The sequence below is a fragment of the Mastomys coucha genome, unplaced genomic scaffold (assembly GCF_008632895.1).
Source record: "Mastomys coucha isolate ucsf_1 unplaced genomic scaffold, UCSF_Mcou_1 pScaffold22, whole genome shotgun sequence".
Classification (NCBI taxonomy): Eukaryota; Metazoa; Chordata; class Mammalia; order Rodentia; family Muridae; genus Mastomys; species Mastomys coucha.
Window position 1 is genome coordinate 161,219,714 of NW_022196905.1, and position 24,011 is coordinate 161,243,724.

General features: G+C 38.3%; 2 long non-coding RNA genes across 2 annotated transcripts in view; one reads left to right on the forward strand and one right to left on the reverse strand.

The window, feature by feature from the left end:
• Positions 1-14,349, forward strand: part of LOC116068980 — a 31,231-nt gene extending 16,882 nt beyond the window's left edge. Inside the window, exons 5-6 of the long non-coding RNA XR_004109786.1 lie at positions 12,352-12,474; positions 14,271-14,349. This is a non-coding gene — a long non-coding RNA (uncharacterized LOC116068980). The remainder of the gene's footprint in view (positions 1-12,351; positions 12,475-14,270) is intronic.
• The window catches only part of LOC116068981, a 50,214-nt gene that overhangs the window by 20,889 nt on the left and 5,314 nt on the right, over positions 1-24,011 (reverse strand). The window lies entirely within an intron of this gene.

Consider the following 24,011-nt stretch of genomic DNA (forward strand, 5'->3'; position numbering starts at 1 on the left):
AAAAAAAAAAAAAAAAAAAAAAAAAAAACAAAAGGACCAACTGTAAAATGACAGAGCAAGCATATGGAAGTGCCATCCAGCTGAGCATTCAAACCATGTGATTCAAATGACTTCCAATTTTCAAGTCTGTTAAAAATGAGCAAAAGTGGCACCCTGAAAGGAAATACTTGAACAGCTTATTGTAGAATTGTGTGACCATTGTATACATTCATAACTCAAAACTGAAAAAGAAAACATCCCAGGAAAATCTAGGCAACACATTTATACAGACAGCTGATCAGAGGGGGAAGATAGAGCACACTGGTACCAGAAGAATCAGGAACCAGGAACTGAAAACAAGATAACCTAGCAAAACACAGCCACAATAGTCCTAACACTGTAGTAGTTAGAAAGCTGTGTGGTGGTGTGAACTTTCAGAAGGAGTTGGGGTATATGCTGAATGGTATAGCCATTTGGGAAAAAAAATGGGAATTCCTTATAAAGTGAAAAATACATTTCCCTTATGATCCAAAGGATGAGGGATGCTGAAAAGATACACAATGTTCAGAGGAGAGGTGAAACTTTCCTTTCTGTGAGGAGGCTCATTAAAATTCAAAAAGGATTCACTAGGCTTCTCCTTTCCAAGAAGCACGAGTGTCTGAGTCCCTGTCTGAGTACCCCATACCACCGTAAGCAGCCCTCCACACATCCTCCTCTAAGGAGCCCAAATGAACTTCATTGGCTCCCCAATTTGGAAGTTGGTGGAGGTCTTACTTCATTCTATCATCAACTCCTATCTGGACGGAGTAGACATTTGGTCATATCTCCTCAGGAATAATGCCACACAACACCTAACAGTCTTTACTGATACATTTATAAACTTATGAAAGCATGAGCAAACATGTCCACAACTAGTGAGTTGTAAATAAGACCTGCATTTGTAATTATGAAAAAAATGATGCAGTACAGTAATAGGCTTCCCCTATAGTGAGTGGTTAAGTGGTCTGTTCAACAGCTCAGGGACAGTAATATTCTACAATAGATATATTACCACCTGAGTCAAGCTAGAAAGCAGTAAGTTAAGTGAAGCAAGCCACTCGTGTAGACATGTAATTTATTTCATGACACTCTTGACTCTGTCAAATCATAGGGACAGAACATAGGTCAGTGGGTGCTGTGGGCTCCCTTGTAGGAAGTAATGATTTATTTCTGCACAGTGACAATAATTTTGGCAATGCCTGAAAATTAGTTCATCCTAGTGGGTTTTTCGTTTTGTTTTTGTTTGTTTTGAGGCCAGGTTTCTCTGTGCAGGCCTGGCTCTCCTGGAATTAGTTCGTTAGACCAGGCTGGCCTTCAACTCACAGAAAGCCACCTGCTTCTGTCTCACAAGTGCTAGAACTAGAGGCTTGCACCAGCACCGCCTGGCAGTTTACCTTAGTTTAAATGATGATTATATGCCTATATGTTTTATAAAGAACTGTTTGCCTAAAAATGGTCTTATTTAACTTGAAGTTTCACCTAAGACTTATCAGATACATCGGACTTTAGGGCAACGGGTCAGCAAGGGAATAATTACTTAGCCAATTTAACATGTTGCACAGCTTTATCAAAGTCACTGCAGTTTTTTTTTTTTCAAAAGCTCTGGACACTTCAGGTAATAAGGGTAAGTATATATTAACAGTTATACATCCAGCCCAGACAAATGCTTTACAAACTATAAAGCATTTACCATCATTAACCTTGTTGCTTCCCAATGTGATCATAATAGAAACAAACTCTCAGCCCTAAGGAATGTGGATAAAGGATTGCAGCTGGGTGGGGTTCTGACTAATTTTGATTAATTAGTTTGCTTAACATTCCAATGGGAAATGGAACAGAAGAGAGATATAAAAGTTGAATTAAAATTATAAATTTGGGGGCATTAACAAGAAGTCTGGAGTGTTATGTATCTGATGTGTGTTTAAGCTTTATTAACTGGTTCTGTTTCAGAGACACTCAAGTATATGAGGACAAAGTGTTAAGTTTAATCAACTACCCATACTATCCTGTTATTCTGATTTTTTTTTTTTGGTCATAGAATTCTTCCTGAAATCCACCTTATGCTCTTTGACTGTTGCATAAACTATTTTTGAATATATGCAGAAGACTGTCAATGCAGGGTTGACACTAGGGGCTCTATTATCAGTCAAGCATACTATAGTTTGTGCTACAAGAGGAAAGCAGTCACTAAGGGAAAGGATTCATTTAAAACACTCTCTAGTAGACACAAAGGCTGTTCCTTTCTTGAGTTGGTCAAATTGACTAATGACACAGAGTTGATGAAAACAACGAGCAGAGTTGGATGGGAGCGATGGCAACTCCAAGCCTCTGATGCTAGGGAGTAAATTCTGTCTCTGCCCATCACTATCAGACTGTGTTTTACAAAAATCATCCATGCTCATTGACCTCCAGGGTCAGGGGTAAGTCTCAATGTTGCTGGAATAAAGCATGCTAGATGCAGATGGAATACCCAAAGTCTATGAAAAAAGAAATTATAAAATATGGACATGAGAGGTCACATAGACACATCTAATACATATGTATGAATATGGTTGCATGTTTGCATCATTATTTTCTAGACCTAATATTAGCACATGTAAGAGCAATCACTACTGGCATTATATCTTAGATTAGGAACTAGAAAAGGTACCCATATAGTATCTCTGATTCTAATTTTGAAGACTATCCATGAATTATTATTTGGTCTTTTAAAAAATATAAGAAAATCAAGATAAAGAAAAGCCTCAGTAGTTAAGAACACTTGATACTGTTGCAGAGAACTTGGGGTTGGTTTATAGCATCCACATGAGTTTACTTATAAGTTTTTGTCTGTCACTGCAGTCTCATGGCATCTGGCACCCTCTTCTGCTCTAAGTGGGCACTTTTGTGAATGTGGTACAAATATATCTATTCATACACATGCATATACACAAAGAAGGGAGGGAGAGAGGGAAATTCTGCTACATGTGGTAATATAGATAAATCTCGAGGACACCACACTGCATGATATAACCAGTCACAGGAAAGCTACTGTTGCATGGATTTTTATGTGGAGCATCTAAAATAGCCTGACGCTTAGAACTAAGGAGGGTATTGTTGTTTTCGGGGTCTGAGAGGAGACAAAACAATGTGGTTCAAAGAAAAAGCATGCGACAAACAAACAGAGATGGTCTTGTGACAATGTTTCTCGTCACTAATAGAGATATGGATTTAAAACCATACAGAGAAAACATATCTCACCTGTCACATTGACACACCTTTCTAAAAATTGAGTGTAAACCCGACCTGCTTCCCGGGATGTCAGGAAACAGGCACCCTCAAATATTGTTGATGAGATTGCAAATCTCTCAGTATATCTGGAGGGAAATTCCCTAGTACTTAGTGAAACTGAGGCACAAACAAGAAATGAACACAGGCACGTAGCCTCCACTTGCCTTAGTGATCAAACATGCTTCTGAGAATCCACTCTGAAAGCACAACACCAGTGGCACAGACTATAGATGCTCATGGTACTTTGTGATGTGGCTTGTCAGAAGAGCCATCAGAAGCAGCTTGGATTCCGAGTGAAGAGAGTGCCTTTGAATAGCAATGGTCCATAAGTGTTTAAGTATGTGTTGCTCGTACACAATGGAGAACTAATTTAGCTGCTGAGAAAGACCTTTGTAAGCTGTAATTAAGTGGTTTTTATTTGAATGTGTGTTAAACAAATCAAACAAAGCTTAAATTGATATTTTTAGAACACAAAGAAGTTGTGAAGGTTCAGTTGTATCTGTAGGAAGGATAAATTAGAAAATGCACAAAATCGTTTTCTGCAGAGTGAGAAATAAATGCATAGAAAGAAGGATGGGGTATGAAGTAACCACAAGAGGAAGAAAGAAATATCTAAATATGATATTATAGTTTTGAGTTATATCTACAGTTAAGTTCTTCATATCCTTCACAGACTCAAACTAAATAATTAAGAATGAGAATTTGGGATGTAAAAATAAACTATGAATGCTAACAAATTATTATGTCCTGAGGATGACATTGCTGAGATGAAAGAGGAATATTTTTGACAGTCTCTTGACTAGAGTGTGAAGCTCAATAGAAAAGCAGTTGTCTTCTATCGATGTTATCTAGTGATGAACGTAGAGATAGGAGCCAACAGTTTTAAAAGTATGCTATATTAAGAGGTGTTCAATGTAGGGGAATGCCAGGGCCAGGAAGCAGGAGAGGATGGGTTGGTGAGCGGGGGGTGGGGGGGACAGTGTTATTTTCCAGAGGGGAAACCAGGAAAGTGGATAACATTTAAAATGTAAATAAAGAAAATATCTAATAAAAAATAAGACACAGGAAATAAAAAATGTACAAGGTCTAAAAAAACAATGAAGATAATTTTAATTTTATGTTCAGTGTTAAATATTTTTAGCAAATAAGATCTATTTATCAAATGCAAAAAAAGAGGTGTTTCTGTTGGAGAAGAAATTCATATCTAAGAAAAGATGCAGGGACAAAGTGAACAGCAGGGTAGATGGAGGCTCACACAACTTCACAGGAGATATTGAGTATGGAGCAACAATGAGAACACAACAGAAAGGGAGGTCAGTATACATAAAACTCTTCTGATTAAACAGGAAGAATGGCGACTCTCCTTTCTTACATTTAAATAGAAGGTTAGAGGGTCTGGGTTAACCCAATAAACAGCATACTCCTCTTTTCAGAGCTTTTGCACAATACTGTGTCTGCTTGTCAGTGCTTAAATCTCTCATCTCTCTTCTAAACCTATGACAACTTGGGGTTCATCTCTACTTCAAAAAAGGGGAGGGGGAGTAGGCAGGGAGGCTCAAGCTAACATTCCCAGAACTGACTGTATTCTGTAGTTAAAAATGAATTCTATCTTATTGAATCAAACAGCCAAACTTTCAATGTCTTCATGTACAGGTTGAACGAGCTATCCTAAATAAGGGATCTTGACATCTTGACTTCACCATTTTGCTTTCTCTTCACACCTTACACTAGAAATAGCCCTCACCCTTTGCACACAAAGCAATTGCATCCTATAGGTCGTTTCGGACAGTTACAGCAGAGGCCAGTCTTATCAAGAAAGATGAGGGATCTGGGGGCTTCCAGTAGCAGCTTCCCATATACCTAACTTTCCTTTGCCAACTTATAGATGTACATCAATGATTTTAAGGTAAACTTTGTATTAATATAATATGAATTTAGCATGGTATATTTTACCATGGTTTGTTTTTATACACTTTTGGTTCTACCACAGCTAAGAGTGAAGGGGTGAAGTGTCACAAGCTTCCCCAAGTTGGCTTTGAACCTAAAATTCTCAGTGGTCATAAGGGCCACTCTAGGTCACCACTATTAGTTCTTTTTTCAAGGTTGACTTGTGAATTCATGAACTCATGTATTAATACATCGATAATGCATATTATATCAACAAATTGTCATGTGTTTTTGAGCTTCCTGAGAAGCTAACTCTGGAAGCAGGGTTACCTCTCCATATTTCAGAAACAAGGATGTTTGTTTCAAAATATCCCCTAAGGTCTGGTGAATGGGCCACTTCCCTCATTTCTATGACAGGAAAGAAAGAGAACAGGAATGTATATGTATGTGATGTATATGTACATTATATATATGTATCTTTGTATTGTATGTATATGTGCATATAATTTATATGCATATGTATATATGTATAAGTACATATTAATATTTTGATGCAAAAATATATGGTTTGCTTTTCAACTAAAAAAATTGTAGAATTGGAATGCTGGCTAACTACGGTGTACATAATTTATAGAAATGGAGAAATTTTTGCAGTGAGAATATTCTCCCATAGAGGTTCTTGTCCTCACAAATAATTGCTATGTCCTGTGCTCTTACTTAAGGCATGTCAGTGGGTGTAATACACCTCACTCCAACACGCAGCGGTCACAAGTGTAGCCACTGCACTCTTGTCAACATTCCTCCACCCCATGTTTCCATCAGGTGATTGTCACCTTTGAGATCTCATGAGAATTCGAAATTCTGTCTGCCTTTTGTCAAATATGAAAGTGACTGATATGCTGAGTATTGAATTGAACTTCTTTGATAAAATGTTTTTGACAAAGGAGTATTAGTTTGATTTAATTTATCAGTATTTTCCTTTAGATTAATTTCTTAAACAATTGTCTTGTTTAAGAAATCCATACCAAAACTAATTTTGTAAAATAGATATTTATGTGTTACTAAAATGTGAAGCATTTACTAACCAATACCCTACTTGTCTAGTGCTATTTGCTTAAAAATTAGTTTTCTCCTATCTATCCTGCAGTACAATCCTTGCCAGAAGCAAAATCAAATAACACTGGCATTCTTGTCCTTTCTCTCTGCTTCTCTACCCGTGCCAATACCACAAACAATTTAAACAAATCCACCTTTCTATTTTGTTGAGGTTTTGTCATTTACTGTTAATTGTAATGCTAAGGCCTGACCAGCAAGATTTGGGGTCTGCATACAGCCTGAGGGACCCCACCCCCATTAATTCTAATTGGTGAATAAAGATGCCACCAGCCAGGAGCTGGGGAGAAGAAAGATGGGCAAGGTTTAGATTATTCTGGTGAGAGAGAGCACAAGGAAGGAGCAGAGAAGGGCCAAAAATGGGCTAGAGAATCAAGGAGAGTGCCCTGGGCTCTGGGTCAAGAGAACATGGCACAGAGGGCTGATTAAATGTAGTTAAGAACAGCCAAGACGGGACATAGCAAATAGTCAGTGATAATTTTGGGTTGTTGATAGGAAAGTAGATTCTAAGAGCATAGAGTGTAACCAGCTGCCCAGCTGTTGTGTTACTTAAGGCATAATCAATAAAAGGTCTGTATGTGTCTTTCATCCGGGAACATAAATGGTTAAAGGTGGGAAGGAACCTTGAGCTGGATTTTTTAAATATTTTTTAACAACATTAACAAACCTTTTTCAGCCTCAGAAGTCCCCCAGTTCTGTTCTTATTCAAGTTTGACCCTTAAATGTCATATGAATTTTCTAAGTACAGCAGTGTCAATAAATAAATTATATAAGTTTATAAGTGAGCATGCCAGTCACTTTTGGACTTCTCACTGGCATAATACTTAATGCTTCAATCAGTGTGTGGAGAAACGTAAGTCCTTTGAAAAATATTTTACATGTTATTGTCTCAAATACAGAAAGTTTATCTGTCCCTTAAAGTACATTTCTTCTTGTTGTTGTTGTTCCCATTTGTAACACCTGGGTTTTGTAAATTCCTGCTTTTTGAATTTATACCTCATTGCAAATGTTTTCAGAGTCAGTCGCCTGTTGCTTTACAGCATACAATGTACACTTAACACTTGCTACTTGCTTGCTGCTAGAATTCAAATCTGTAATGTCGCCAGCAGAATTATGTGTTGCATTGGTCCCCAGACGGTGGTGCTGACTTTTGGGAAAGTGGTGGAACTTGAGAAGGAGCTTTGAGACAGGAAGGACACCACAGGAAGCATGTGTTTGAAGGATCTGTTTGATTACTAGTGCTCCTCTCTCTCTGCTCTCTGCTCATCTTGAAGTGTGCAACCCCTAATTCATGTTCACACCACGGACATGCTCAGCCTCGTCACCGGCACAATCACACAGCCCAAGGCTCATGGAGGGCATCCTCTGATGTAGAGAGTGGTGAACACAGCTTTACCTATTCAGGCTATGGCAGGTACTTTTCATAAGGACATATAGTCTGAAAATTTCACTCACTATTAGTGTATAGACATACAATAAATACTGAGACTGACTTTGTGCTAGATTTATATAAACTCTCACATTTATAATTTCATTATACTATACATTATATTATTACATTACATTATAGTATTACTATACTATATATTAATGACTATTAAGATTTCCACAATTCATATTTTGTTCTTATTTCAAATCTCACTACATCTTTTAACCTTTCCATGTTTTACTTCTCTTGCTCTTTCTTTCAATACTATGCTTGGTAGGGCTGGTAAGGGTGCCCACCTTAAGGATGAGAGCATCCTTAAAAGACAGAACTCAGGAGAACACTTCTTATACTCAGTCATTAAGCGTGAGTCATAATATAGAGTCTCTTGTATCACAGTAGTTGTAAGATTAAAGGACTCCATGTTCTTCACACTTTAGAAGTGTGTATTTACCCAGAGCTGCTGACCTACAGCATATGAACCTTTGCATTTGACAGTAGGATTATTACTTTCATCCTTTATTTATTGAACAAAATTAATTACCAAGTGTTAAAAACATGAGAAGATAATTAGAATTATGATTAATGAACTTCATAAATTGACAAATTTAATTTGGTACCATTAAAGAAAATTTAAACATATTTTCATGAGAGAAATTAGCTTATAATTTTGAGTTTTCTTATCTGTTTACATCCTTAGCAGATAGTCAAAATCAGAGTTATGTGTTCCATCATAGAATCTAAAAACATCTTCTCTTCCTTCTCTACTTCCTCCTCTTCCTCTTCTTCCTCTACTTCTATTTCCTCCTCTTCTTCCTTCTTATTTCATTTCTACTTAATCTTCGTCCTCCTTTTTCTCTTCCTCCTCTTTTCCTTCTTCCTCTGCCTCTTCCTCTTCTTCTACCTCATCTTTCCTTTCTTCTCAGTAGAAAAAAAGTATGAATTCCTTACTACTCATTTGTTTGAAGTCAGTAGTGAAGCCATCTGACCTGGAGTTTTCTTTGTAGCTTTTTAGTTATATCATTGGTCTTTTGAAAAGACAGAGAACCATTAGGGTTCTGATATTTCTCCTTGAGTTAGTAATCATATGGTGAGAATTTATGAATTTATATAATTTATCCTAAAATTATAAATGTCTGGCAAAATATCTTCACTTTCTCATGTCTGCAAGATGTGCAGTGTACCGTTTGCAATGTTGAATTTTATGCATGAGTTCCTGGTTACGTGTTAGTCATTCAACAGTTTTTCCATGTTTATTAGAGATTTTGAACACTTGCCATCATACTTAGTTACATCTATCTTGCTACTTTCATAATTCTTTCTTCCATCATGTTTTCTTATGTTAGTCCTTTTTAAAAAGTTCTTAAACCATGTAATTAGATCAGTGACTCCAACCTTTGCTCTATTGCAGTGTTTCTCAACCTGTGGACCATGACCCCTTTGGGGATAGCATATTAGATATCCTGCATACCACATACTTACATTATAACTCAAACAGTAGCAAAATTATAATTATGAAGTAGCAACAAAATAATTTTATGGTTGTCAGGTCACTACACCATGAGAAACTATATTTAAGGGACACAGCATTAGGAGGGTTGAAAACCACTGCTCTACTGTATTAAAGTTCAAAGGATAACTTTTCCTTCACTTTCAGAGATTTCTTTGGCTGCAGAAATATTTGATGTGTCTTCATTGCCATTCTATCACAATATTCCTGAGGCTCATCATGGGTCTTCTTTTTTTCTTTAGACTTCTCTTACCTCATTATGAACAAATAAGACTCAGATTTTCTTTATCTACCAAGGGAGTGAACACCTGTCACTGACACAGAATTAAATTTAGACTCCTTGTTTTTACAGTTATTTTTCTCCAACTTCTACTTTTTATCTTACTAGAAAGCCTATCCTGTGTTCTCCATCTATGCTCCTCATTAAATTAATGGGCACTGAGAACATTTGTCTAAACTCTCTATTTTATATCATTTCTTTTCTAAGTGTTCGTCTCAATATATTTATCACTTCTCTCCTGCAGCATTTATAGAGCACTTGCCCTTTGAGTCGGGGCACATTCTATTTCCATCTACATAGGAGGGTTCAGAATTAGTCTGGTGTTTATTTTCTATCCAAACTATTACAGCTCTTTTCCGTGCTTTCTGATGAACCCATCATTTTTATTATGTCACATCAACTTTAGCTATTATTTATTACTGTCAGTGATCTCACTTTATACTGTATGTCTGATTTGCTCAAGCCTCATATAAATCAACATTTTACTTAAGCCTCCTAACACAGACACAGTGCTATAATTTATGTCCCTACTCTCTTTTACAATATCATTGTCATGAACAGTCAAAGTAAGAAACATTTATTTCTGAAATCAATGACATTTGCTATAATAATCAAGACTTCCTGCCCTAATCCAATGATGTAAATTTGTTAATTATGAGTTTATTACTAGATGAGGTAAACCGTGTATGTGGGTTGAAAAAGTAAAACCCACAGCTTTCCTAGCTAAAATCTGTCAACAAGCAGAAATAACAAGAAACAGTATAGTTTGTGGTAAGTGAAGAGTGAGCCAGACATTTAATATGTAGGTCCTGAATATTAGAGAACTGAAGGGCAGTGTCTGGTGAGTTTTAATGTCAACTTGACACAATGTATGGTCACCTGGAAAGAAAGAACCTTAATTGAGTAACTAACTCCATAAGATTTGTTTGTGGCAGAGTCTGTGAGAGGTTGTTGGATGACTGATATGGGAAGGACTGGCCCAATTGTACAAGGCACCATTCCAAGATTGATTGGCCTGGGCTGTAGAAGAAAGGTAACTGAGACTGAGTTAGAGAGTGAGCCTGTAAGGAGTATTCTTTATGGCTTCTGTACCACTTTTCTGTCTTGAGCTCTTGCCCTAGCTTCTTTCAGTGATGGACTATTAACTGGGAATATGAAAGTAAATAAACCCTCTCCTCCTGAAGTTGCTTTATGCTATGGTGTTTATCATGACCATGGAAAGCAAACTAGAATGGGGAGTCTTTGTGAATTTATCTACAAATAAACTAACTCACAAGGGAGGTCAGAGAATACCCAGGTGAGTTGTATGACTCTGGGAACTGTGCAGGCGTCTCATATGGGAGAAACAAAGATCCTCATCATGAGCACTCTGCAGACTCAGGGAGTATGAAGGCAGCTGATGCTATGGCGTTACCAATTCTGGTATTAGTCCAATTTGGCAACTGACTGATGGATCACAGAGGACTCTTCTTTTTTCCTTTTTTTTTAAAAAAAAGAAATATTATTATTATTTTACTTACATTCCAGTCATTGCTCTCCTCTCAGTGCCCTTTCCCACAGTTCCTCATCCCATTCCTCCTCCCCTTTGCCTCCAAGAGGATGCTCTCCTCCTACAGACTTCCCCCTTCCCTGGGGCCTCAAGTCTCTCAAGGATTTAGCACATCTCCCACTGACCAGTAAATTGGAGTAATATTTTATCTGGCTGTATTTGTGCCAGGACCTCTGATTGGCTTGTGTATTCTCCTGGTGGGTGGCTTTATCTGGCTGTATTTGTGCCAGGACCTCTGATTGGCCTGTGTATTCTCCTGGTGGGTGGCTTTATCTGGCTGTATTTGTGCCAGGACCTCTGATTGGCCTGTGTATTCTCCTGGTGGGTGGCTCAGCCTCTTGGAGCTCCCTGAGGCTTGGGTTAGCTGAGACTTCTGGTCTGCCTATGGGGTCACCCTCCACTTCAGTTTCTTCAATCTTTCCCTTAATTCAATCATGAGGGGGAGGGTCCCCTGACATCAGTCCAGTTCCTCGGGTAAGTATCTGCTCTGTCTCAGTCAGCTCTGGTAAGGCCTCTCAAAGGACAGCAATGCCAAGCTCACATCTATAAGCGCATCATATCATCAGTAATAGTGTCAGGTCTTGGTGCCCCTCCATGACCTGAATCCCAAGTTGAACCAGTCACTGGACCACCTCCCCTTCAGTATCTTCTCCATTTTGCCCCTGCAGTGCTTAGAAACAGGAACAATTCTGGGTCAGATATTTTGACTGTGGGTTAGTAGCCATATCCCTCCACTTGAGGCCCTATTTATCTACTGGAGATGAACTCTGAGTTCCTTCTCCCCAGTGTTGGGCATTTTGGCTAATATCACCCCCCATTGAGTCCTTAGAGTCGCTCACCTCCCAGGTTACTTTCTAGAGGGTCCCCCCACCTTCTACCCCTGTTGTTGCTTATCTCCATTCTCTTGACCCTCTGAGCTTCTGTAGAGAGCTTCTGGTGCCCTTTCCAGGAAATTCACAAGAATATCTGACATTAGGGTAGGACAAGAAAGTAAGCTCAAGAAAAATACAGGTGAGGAATGTGTTCCTTGAATCCTGGTAAGTCCCTAGAAGCCGTGACCCCGGAACTTTTATTTATGCCTTGTTTGTTCCTTGACTACTTTGGTTTTGCCTTATTTGTTCATTGACTACTTTGCTTATGCCTTAGAACTGGCTACATACATCCTTTGTATGTACCTAGAAAGATATAAAAGCAGACTGGGAGAAATTAAAGCTGCTTCAACACTTGCTGGAGTCATACTATAATATTGTCTAATTCTCTCTCTTTTTTTTTTCTTTAATCCTTACTCCCTCCTGGAGACCCTGTTGACTGACCAAGTGGCCTTGGTCTCGTGGTACCCATAATACATGGGCTCAAGTATTAGGGGTTCAGTGAAGGACACCACAGGAAAAGGAAGTGTGCACAAAGGAAAATATAGGAAAGTAAGTAAACCCTGTAAAAAAAATGGGACAGGGTAACAGTAGAATGCTTTTTGTGTGTATACTTAGAGATGTTGAAGTCAAGAGGAGGTCAGGAAATGTCCTGCTTCCTCTCTAGCTCTCACTGGGGGAATGCCTATTCCTGGTTCTTGGTTGCTTTGGTGAGACATCTGGCTCTCTTCCCTCTTTGTCAAATGTCTGTCCTCAGCATGACAGTCTGTCATGTCTGTCAGTTTTGTTTGGTTGCTTGATTGTTGCTCTTTATTTCATATTCAAAACAACAACAAAAAATGGTTGAAACTTTGTTGCCTGGCTATTCATCCTTTGATTTAGTTTTTAACTCATTTCAAGGATTAAAAAGAAGAAAAACAACAACAACAAACAATCTGAATTGACACAACTGATAAACTTCCTTTGGAGCCCTGCACCTGTAGCCGGGAGTCCAGCACTGCTGGAGAAGCCCTGTCAAGGGCTGGTTGTCTGTCTGTACAAGCTGCACTCAAAGAGGCCAGCTGCTTCTTGGCTTTTCTGAACAGGAAGCTGATTGCTGTTACTCCTATAAAAATTTCTGTGGCTGTGATTATTGGGTTAAGAAGTAGCAAGGTGTTCCTCCCTTGAAATTATTGGTAGAAAAAAATAAGAAATTTTTGTCTGCCTAGTCTAAATATATAAATGTGTATAGCTACTTCATATTAGTTTCTGACTGGTCCTAAATGTATAAATATGATCTGCATGTTTTGGTTATAGATTATTGGCTTATAAGTTAATGGATATGGTTTAAAATTTTTTAACATTAGTAACAGAAAGTTGTCTTAAAACTGGTAACTTGGGGTTGGAGTCATTCTGGGCAACAACAAGTGGCATGAGCCAACCCAGGGAAAAAGGTCTTTAAAGATATCTCTAAATTGGAGTAATATTTTATCTAATTCTTGTCCTAGAAGCCAGACTTTTAAAAGATAGGATTTAAAATAACATTTCTTTAATGAGGTATTAAAAGCTGCACGATCATGCATCCATATACAAGAACCGGCAGCCAAACTTTGTAACATGAAAGTAATGCACTTGGTATTGATTTTAGAGAGACTGGATTGTTTACACTGTTAAAAATTGGATTTGCCTTTAAAACCTATGGTTATATTCTGATATTGCAAAAGAAACTTTATAGTTAAAAAACATTATAGTTAAATACATATAAAGCTAATGGAACATTGACAGTTTATAATTCAATCACAGGCTCAGAGTTTTAATTCCCCTTTGGTTGTCTTCTAAATCTTAAAGATGCTTCTTATCATGCCAAAAATATCTCTGTTCAATCTGTATATCTAACTCTCTGGATTGAGGAAAAAAAAATCTGTGCCTTTTAACCCAAACCAATAGCTCTTACTAGATCCCAAAGGCAGGAGTCTACTCCTGTTGTCTAAGAGACATCTGTTAACTATATTTCTAAAATATGTATTTCAGTACATCCTCTTGTAAACTAAATTTCACATAAGGGAATTATGGAACGAGCCCATGGAGCTCTAAAAATCAGTTACATAAAACAAAAAGGGGAGGAGTTTGCATACTCCTTCACAGTTTGCATACTCTATCACCATAAAATTTTATTTTCAATTTTTTGGCCTTGAATGCCAAGGAACTCCATTATGCTGAGTGTCTATGGCACCCTACAACTTGGCATCCTTATGCCTAGATGAAGTGGAAAGATCTGTCACTGGCATATGGCTTGGTCCTGAATGGGTATTAGTATGGGGAAGAGGGCATATTTGTGGGTTGTTTGTTTGTTTGTTTGTTTGTTTCAGGTTGCTGAAGGAGCATGGTGGTAACATGAGCAATTGATGAGACATGAGACATGCTGATGCTGGGACAAAGAATGATGCTGACTCTAAGCTTGCTGAGTATCCTGACAATGGTGACAGGGAAGCTGTATAGGGCATATGTTCCTGATCTACCTTTGCTTGCCTATATCCCAGATTGGACAACCCGTCTTGCCTCAAGGTTTTAGAACTTGTGGGACAGAGTACATGGCGACTGTGGAAATTGTCTTCAAAAAATTAACCAAATAGAGAAGTTGTTATAATGACCCTTCTCTTTCATTTAATGAGACAAGTTATTCTGATTCACCCATGGACTGGTCTGGAAATCAATCCAATATTGAAAAAAAAGAAATGACAGTGGGCATTTGGAACACTGGTTCTGGACATTTTCAGAGACATGTTTGAAAATTAACAGCTGCCTTATATGATGTTATATTTGTTGTGAATAAAAATGGAACAGGTTCTGGGGTTAAGATAAATGTAGCATCCTGTGTTACCCCACCTAATCTTTTATTAATTGGGAATGTTACCTTTGTTATTGGTTCTGATAATGATTTCAATGTTTCTTTTTCTAATTGTCTTTTGTCCAATTGTGTTTCTGCACAGAACGATGGTCTATCTATAATTGTAGTACATCAACCAGTTTTATTATGATTTCTGTAAATTTATCTGAACCCTGGTATTCTGAAAAAGGCTTACAAATATTGGAAGAAATGAGTCAGGCTTTAAGCAGAAACAAGAGGGCAATGGGTTTGATTATTGCCAGTATAGCAGCTTTGATTACCTTAATAGCTAATGCTACTGCTTCTGCAATTGCTTTGATGCAAGAACTTAAGACAGCCACTTTTGTTTATCATTTAGCAAAAAAAAAAAAAAAAGTTACTAATGTCTGAGTATTTAAGAAGATTTGATAGGCATTTGGAACAATGAATTGGTGCGCTTTATAATACTATTCAAATTATTTGGGGAGGAGGTTCAGAGTTTAAAAGTAAAAAGCCATCTCAAGTGTTACACTAAATATCAATGGATTTATGTCACTTCTAAAATTTACAATGACAGCCACTATAATTGGGAGAAAATTCAAAGACACTTGCAAGGTATTTGGCATAATTCTAATACCTCCTTGGATATTTTAACTTTGCATACCAAGACTGTGGATTTAAAGGATGCTATTCCACTGTGTGTTGATGCTGCAGATATGGCTGATAAAATTATTCATGGCTTAAGGTCAGTATTCCTATCTTGGTCAAGCTTCAAGAATGGCTAATGTAATTTGACCATGTTGGCCCTTCTTGTCCTGGGAATACTTTTATTCCTGCTCATTTTGATAAAACTTGACTTTAACAACACCAAAAAGTTGGCAGCCAAAATACATGCCTTGAAACTTAAAATGGATGCCCAGAAAAAGCCATTAATTTAACAGGCTCACGGTCAATGACAAGTAATGTTATGCATAGAGCCTTAACAACCTAAGACAGAAATGTATTGCTTTAGATAATGCATTTTCAACGATGGGTAAGGAAGGCATTCTTGTCAGGACTCTTGTCTCCTAAGTCTCCTAAGACTCTTGTTTATGAAATAAAAAGGGGCAGATATGGAGAGGTTTTGGTACCACTTCTAGGAAATTGGCAAGAATATTTGACAGTGGGCTAGGACAAGAAAGTAAGTTCAAGAAAAATACACCTGAGGAGTGTATTCCTTGTGTCTTGATCATCTTGAGAGGTCTCTAGAAACAGTGACCTCGGGACCTTTGTTTATGCCTTGTTTGTTCCTTGACTAATTTGTCTATGCCTTAGAACTGGCCATATTCTTTGCATGTACCTAGAATGATATAAAAGCCAACTGGGAGAAATTGTAGCTGCTTCAATACTTGTTTGAGTCATAATATAATGTTATCTAATTGTCTTTTTTTTTCTTCTTTAATCCTGATTTCCTCCTCAGGACTCTGTTGACTGACTAAGCAGGCTTGGTCAGGCTTTTCTCCTGTCCCCCATCCCCATACCTGACAGGATCAGGAATAGTGGGGGAGACTCTTCCTAAAACCTGAGTGCCCAGTCCTTCCTCCCTTCACTGATTTACAGTAAGCAGATGTGTGTGATCTTAAGAACCATCTGGGCTGGGCAGTGGTGGTACATGCCTTTAATCCTGGCACTTGGGAGGCAGAGGCAGGTGGATTTCTACAGAATGATTTCCAGGACAGCCAGAGCTGCAAAGAGAAATCCTGTCTCAAAAAAGAAAGAAAAAGGAAAAAGAAAAAAAAAAAGAACTATCTGGGTTTATCATCCTTCAGGCTTTGTTCTGTGTTTTTCCTCAGCCCCAAACTGCCTGAGCTCCCTTCTACCTTTTGAGTCCTGTTTGTTTCAAAACTTATCAGGCAAGTTTGAATTCTAGCAATTTTTAACTCTTGCGTTTTTTTCAGGCACCTTTAAAATTGAACATTTAAATGTTATTTTTTTAGACCCCATAGGACTGGGATCAGTTAGGTGAGGATATAAGGGTTGAAAGTACTTAAACAAACCCTTTGATGTGGGTGATTTCTGCAGACCTGTGAACAATCTGTGCATTTCTACAGACCCAGGAGTAGGAAGTGATGATTTACTGGATTAACTTACAATTCACTAAAGATATATATAGGTGGGAATTTTTCATATGCATTGGTGGTATTGTAATGGAGTTTATAATACTGTCCATGTTTATCTGTTTAATTTTCTTTAATTTTTTCAAATGAACAAACATACCTAAGCCAAATTTAACTTTGCATCCCATTTTACCACACCTATAGTTCTTCAAAGATCAGTTGAAATATGAGCTGTTAGCAAATTAAATGTCCTCATCCTTTCCTTGTTTCATCTAGGGCAGCTTACCAAAGCAGTGCTGTTTTACATAGATTCAGTGGCAGTATGTCACGGTAAATAAAGTTCCAGCAGAGATTTATTACACCTCAGTTGATTAAATATTGTACCACATGGTGTTCACAACATAGTGCTACAAGTAGATGCATTCTATAGCTTTTAAGAAAGAATAAAATAAGTGTATGAACGTGTACTATTAAAAAACTTCACCTGTAAGCCAGATACTATTTTACTAACAGCATTCAGGAAAGAATTCCACAGCTACCTCATAGTAAATAAATATTAACAACACATGGGCCTGGTTTGTCACATGTGTACTAAGAATTTTTATTTTGTGTTTCCTTTTCAACACAAACTTGATTTGTAGAAGACAAGTGGCTATAAGATAGAAAGTTATTTAGAAACCTTTTGCAACCTTTTACAGTGCTTGGTTTCTCTGATGGTGGTCTGCTGCATCCAGAACTTAAATGGCTTTTGTCATGGCTTTGCTTTGACATACCCCATGGTTTGGATGCAGAGCATTCATTTTGCATAGTATTTGAGGTTCTGATTTCTGCTGCAATTGTGAACCTTAAGGGAAATGTGTTCCTATCGGCTTTTGATTTCCCTTCGAAAGAGTACTGTGAGGTCTAAGCTGTTTCTCAAGGACATTATTTAAAAGACTCCTTGGGAAAGAGTTTAAGGTACAAACTGAATGCAGAGCATTTCTCTTGCTTTTCCCTGACAACACAGTGCCAAGTCAGAAACACAAAGGAGAGTGCTTGACATCACTAAAGCTCCTTACCTCTAGTCATTAGCAAGTCAGTGGGGCAGTCACTTCTGTTGTTGATAGCCAACTTCTTATCCACAGATAGCCAGCAACAGTGATGGACTAACACGGCCAGATTTCCTGTTATCATACCTATGATTTCTATTAGTTCTTAATCTGGAAGTAGAAAACTGAAAGAAAGTAGCTTACCTTATAAAATGTTAACTATTATCTTTTAATTTTTATTTTCTGTTCACATTTTTCATAAATAATTAGGAGAACCTGCAAGTTTGCTATCTTCTCAATTTTAAAAGGCTTCTTGTTGGTGCCACATATACCTTTTTATAAAAACTGAAGCAGGTCATTCCTTTAACTCACTAAAGAATAAACTGAGGCAATGGGCTTTATTTCATTGATGTGGCCACTTGTAAGAGAAGCTGTCCACCCAGCATATCCAGAAGTGCACATTCCCACATATCATTGCCCACTGTTGCTCCAGAAATCGTTTCAGAGAGCACATAGTGTACATAGTTTGATCATAGTTTCAGAGTACATAGTTGGATCATTCTCAGTATTGCAAATGAAAGTCCAGGGGGGCTTCTGACCAAAATCGCACTATTTAATAAACTACTGGCTTCTTCTCCACTCTAACCCTTGGAGAGGCTGTGTTCCCTGAATCACTATACAAATGTACACCCCCCCCACACACACACACCATACAGAGAGACATGCCACATACACACACACACATATCCACTCTAACCCTTGGAGAGGCTGTGTTGCCTGAATCACTATACAAATGTACACCCACACACACACACACCATACAGAGAGACATGCCACATACACACACACATATACACATGCACATACATGCATGCACAATATCACATGAATACTGCAGACCACACAAGGATACAGAACACACACACACAAACACAGAGAATATTACATAAAGATGAACATAAGATACCACAAAAGAACATATATCATGTTACACAAATTCATCACACCAAACACAAATACATACAGCATATAGACATAATATACCACACATATAGTAATAGTACATACAATACATAATATGTCACACACACCACACCACATACACATGCATGCACTATATACACTGCTACACACTGCACCACACCACATAAGCATGCATATACATATATATACAAATACACATCACACAGACACACATATCATACACATATATACATATTACACACACACATACACACACTTATGCATACATGCATGCAGGACATCACACCAATGTTGCAGACCACACAGGGATACAGAACACACACAAACACATAGACTATCACATATAGATGCACTTAATATACCACATTCAAACATACCTCGTGCTACACAAATTCATCACACCAAACACAAACTCACATAGCCTATAGACATAGTATAGCACACAACTGAACATCATACCACACCTATAGTAATAGTACATACAATATATAATACACCACACGTGCACACAGCCATGCTTTGAATGGCATTTCTAAGGCTTACGGCTGAATCTACATCTATGCCAAGTTGTTTTCATTTGCATATTTGTCCATACCTTGCTATTCATACACAATGATGATCCAGGAAGTTACCTTAGGCAGTGTCTGCTGGGCATTCAGATTTCAAGAGTTCTTACTCAATGGGTGTGCTAACGGAATTTGAATTTGAATTTACAGCTTTCAACAAACAGCCTTCCTAGTTCTTGCAGAATGGATTAGTGGGTCATTTTCCAAACTGCCAATGCAAAGTTAGTCACTAAATGCAGTTGGTTGGGGAATTAACAATGGGAATTGTGGTATAGTTCATAACATCCTCTGGGTTTACAGAAAAATGCCTTTGAAATATGCGTGTGTATGTGTGTGTGTGTGTGTGTGTGTGTGTGTGTGTGTGTGTGTGTGTGTGCTATAGAGAGAGGGGGAGGAAGTGGGTAGATACATATTCACTCACCTAGAACCCTGTGGCATTATTCAAAATACACCACACACACCCATGTTTCATCACTGTTATAAAAACAAAGTGTTATCTTGTGAGAGGAGGATTTCCCTTAAGCACCTAATAACTCATTGAATGGTTAATCTGATTTCCTCGCTGTTGTTTATTATAGAAACTCACAGAAGTTGCTCATTCTAAGAACTAATTCACCATTAGCATTTATATTGCTTGCATCCTCATCCAAGCCAACATCCAGCCTCCTGTTCATTCTCCCTACCCCCTATACTGGAAATGCATAGCTTCAGAGCTGTCTGGATCTAATCCCTTATCTAGCTGGCCACTCAGGGGTACAGAAGCCAGAAAGACAGTGAGGTTTGTCTGCATACAGCAGGAGGGGAAACAACCTGTCTAGAGAAGCCACACACAGAATGTCCCCATTGTCCTACTTTCAGAAAAATCACATTCAGCCTTGCAATCCACATGCAAGCTAAGAAAAAACTTGGGATTCAAAATATCCCACAAGGAATTCAGTGGAGAGCTGGTGGGGCACGTGAAGCCCTAGGCTCAATTTCCAGCACAACAAAGAAGCAGAACTAGAAAACTGCCCAGCATTCGTACTGGAAAATTCAATTTCAATTACTAAATGCTCAGCTTAAAATTTCAGAATAGGTTATGCTTGTGCCCACTTCTTACTCCTACATCTAGAAAGAACTAAACACACAAGGTCCTACTGTTTCATCATAAGCACAGCTATTTGAAGAACATGGGCAAGCCATAATACCCCATGGACAATAGCCACATTGAGTCTCACCTAAACAGAGAGGAGTTGATGCATTTCCTCCTCTTTTCTTATTCCTGTGTTCACAGATCCTATTTCATTCTTTTCTACTCTCTTCCTTCCCACCTAACCACTCCCATCCACATCTTTTACTGTTTTTAGATTTATTTAAATATGTATATAAGTACTTTGTCTTCATGTATGTCTACATACCGGAAGAGAGAATCAGATCTCACTATAGATGGTTGTGAGATGGATGTAGTTATTGGGAATTGAACTCAGAACCTCTGGAAGAAGAGCCAATGTTCTTAATCACTTAATCATCTCTCTGCCCCACTCCCCATCCTCATCTCTTATAAATGGCTGAGCATTGACTTTAGGTCAAACACTGTGCCAGTCAACACTTTGGCCATGAAGACGCTACCCTCCATGAACGCAGATAAGAAATTTCAGATAGTATAGAGTAGAGCTTGAAAACTGGAGACTGAAGAAGCTGGACTATGAACATGTGAAGGTGAACTCAAGCTAATGGGCCAACAGAAAACAGAGGGCAATGATATACATGGGAGTCAGGGGGCCACCTTCCAAGATACTACACTGCACGTCAATCCGCCTCAGTCTTGCCTCTTCTCTCCCACACTTAGCCTCCCTTTCACCCTAGCCACTTTCCTTTATTTACTTAGGGACATCCCCAGGTTCTCTGGTGTCCTGGTGTTCATCAACACTAGGTAAGCTGAGTGACATCTGTTAAGAAACATGAACATGGATGAGCTGAAGGGTGAGGGGATTTGTTCTACACACAAGCCGGGGATGCTAGAGCACAGTGGAGAGCTGGCTTTCAAACACTAAGTGGAAAGCTGAGTCCTGGTGACCTTCTCTTTGTCTGATGTTACTTTGGAATAGCCAAAGGAGTGAAAACAGGACCTGGTTGCACCTGAGGCAGAATCTGTTCTCTGGCTGTGTCTGGCTCACCTGTTTTACCTACGGTCGTAACCCTGCTACCCGTAGCTCACATAGCTCTGTATAGAAGACTCTGTACCGGACTTGTGGTGTGTAGAGCTATATGCTGCAGAGGTGAGTCTCTCCTCCTTTATACTGCAGAAGACTAGTGCTGATCTCTCTCTGAACCGTGCTTCTTTAAGTCGCACTGCTTTTCATCCTCACATTCACGTGCATTTAACTTTAGGCCTTTCTAATGTCTGCTTGTCAAAAATGTTCTCTTACTGTCTTATACAAAGTCAACCCCTATCTTCAACTCAATACCACTCATACTGCTTAAGTTTCTTAATGAAAACTGTTCCCATTAGACTTATTATGTGTTTATATTTTATATACAGATGCATATATGTTCATATAATATAAATAAATTAGAATCTGCTGTGTGCCTCACTTTAACAGACTTTACATTTTAGAGGAGAGCTGAGTGTGTCTATTTCATCTGTCTTTCTTACTGCTATAACCCTGCAACCTGTAACACTGTCTGGCATTCTGTGGATACTTAATAAATATTTGTTGAAAGAATGCGCTCTTTTTGCACAACAGATGCCAGATTAATCTCCCCAAAGCACATACTTTGCACCTACCATATTTCATTAAAAGCTTTACATCTGTTCTTCATTTACATTGAAGTAAGTCTACACAATCTTTTCTGAATATTTCCAATACCTGGGGCCTTGGAAGGGAAATGAATTAATGGTTATTGTTAGTAAAAAAAAAAAAAAAAAAAAAACAATTTGGCTAATATAAGAAGCCACTGTTTGGTTTTGACCCCACTGGGCTCTCCTTCCCCAGAGCCTCCTCCCTATATAATCCAGAAATGTTGTTCTCCTCCTCCTCTCTGTCTTCTCTCTGGGCCTGCATGCATGGCGACTCCTCTGTCCTCAATTCTGGGGCCCAGTGAACTTACCCAAGAGCAGCCTCCCAATAAGTCTCCCTTTAATGTAATATAATCTGGCCTTTATTAGCTCATTTTACAGGCACAGAGATAGGCTATCAGATGGTTGGTTTCAGACCCCAAACTGGTGCACATAAAAAAGACAAATAGTAGTTACATCCCTTGAAAGGACTATTGAACGTCCTGGGTCCAGCCATGAGGATAGCTTTTAGTCAAAGTCATCAAAAACATAGAAGTTTACAGAAATGGTCATGGCCAGGAGGGTCCTCCAGAGGTATGATGATTATATGACTACATGTTAGATAGTGTCCTGCATCAGGAAACAGGACATTTATTACCTGAAAACTGGTGAATTCTCCAAACTGAAATGAGCACAGTCCATACCAACATATAGACATTGGTCCAACACACACACACACACACACACACACACACAGTAGTAAACATGTTTAGCATAGGATACCACTCTTTAAAAATGAATCCATCCCGCAAATTCCCTTTCCCTTCGTACCACGTTCTTGTGCAGGTACCATCCAGCCTCAACACTAAGTCGGTGGGTTCTTGTTATTTTCTTCCAGCAAGCTGCAACATCTAGCTCACATGCAATGCTTTACACACCCCCACAATCACACATCTAGCTAGTGCCTAGTACCCGGTAAGAAATGCATGGCTGCTAAGGCTTTAATTTCCAATCAGGTTTATAAAATAATAAGATCACAATTTACAAGATGCCAATACAATATTTCAGAACCAAATAAAAAAGACAATATTCTAACCCAATTAATCTATTTTGTAAAAACCTCTGACTTCATGATGAAGATCCTACTCCTCATCCCTCTCTCAGCTTTCTCCTCCTTCCAACTCTAGCTCCACCTCTCTATTCCTGTCCAATCACAGGCCTGTCACTGCCCTAATGTGATTGGACAGAAAAAATGCTGCAACACACAGAGATTTATCCAGTTATATGGATCCATCTTGTTTGAGGGATATCAGAAAACTGAATCCCAGCAGCCAAGGATAAGCATAACCAGAGGGGCCCATGTTACAGAGCTCCATAGAGGATTTATCTACAAATCTGAGTGGAATGATAGTGAGATATTGCAGTTAAGCTGAAGCGTCTCTAAGGTCAAGGACATGGTATTGATGGTGTTAGATGTAAATTTAAATTTCTGATAATATAACTTATATGAGAAGTTGTAATAAGAATGAAAATATCTACCTATATTTATTACTAAACCATATATGAAGACTATTAAATAAAACAATCCTTAGACTTATTTATAAAATAACCTCCAAGAAAATGCCTACTTATGTATTTTTCTTTCTTCTATTTATCCACATATTAAAAAAAATATCCAATCCCACTTTCACTCCGACCTCTTAATGTAGCTTAACATGATTAATTCTATCCACATTACTGTCTGATATTTTGCTGCATACAGGAAACCCACCTCAGTGACAAAGACAGACACTACCTCAGAATAAAAGGCTG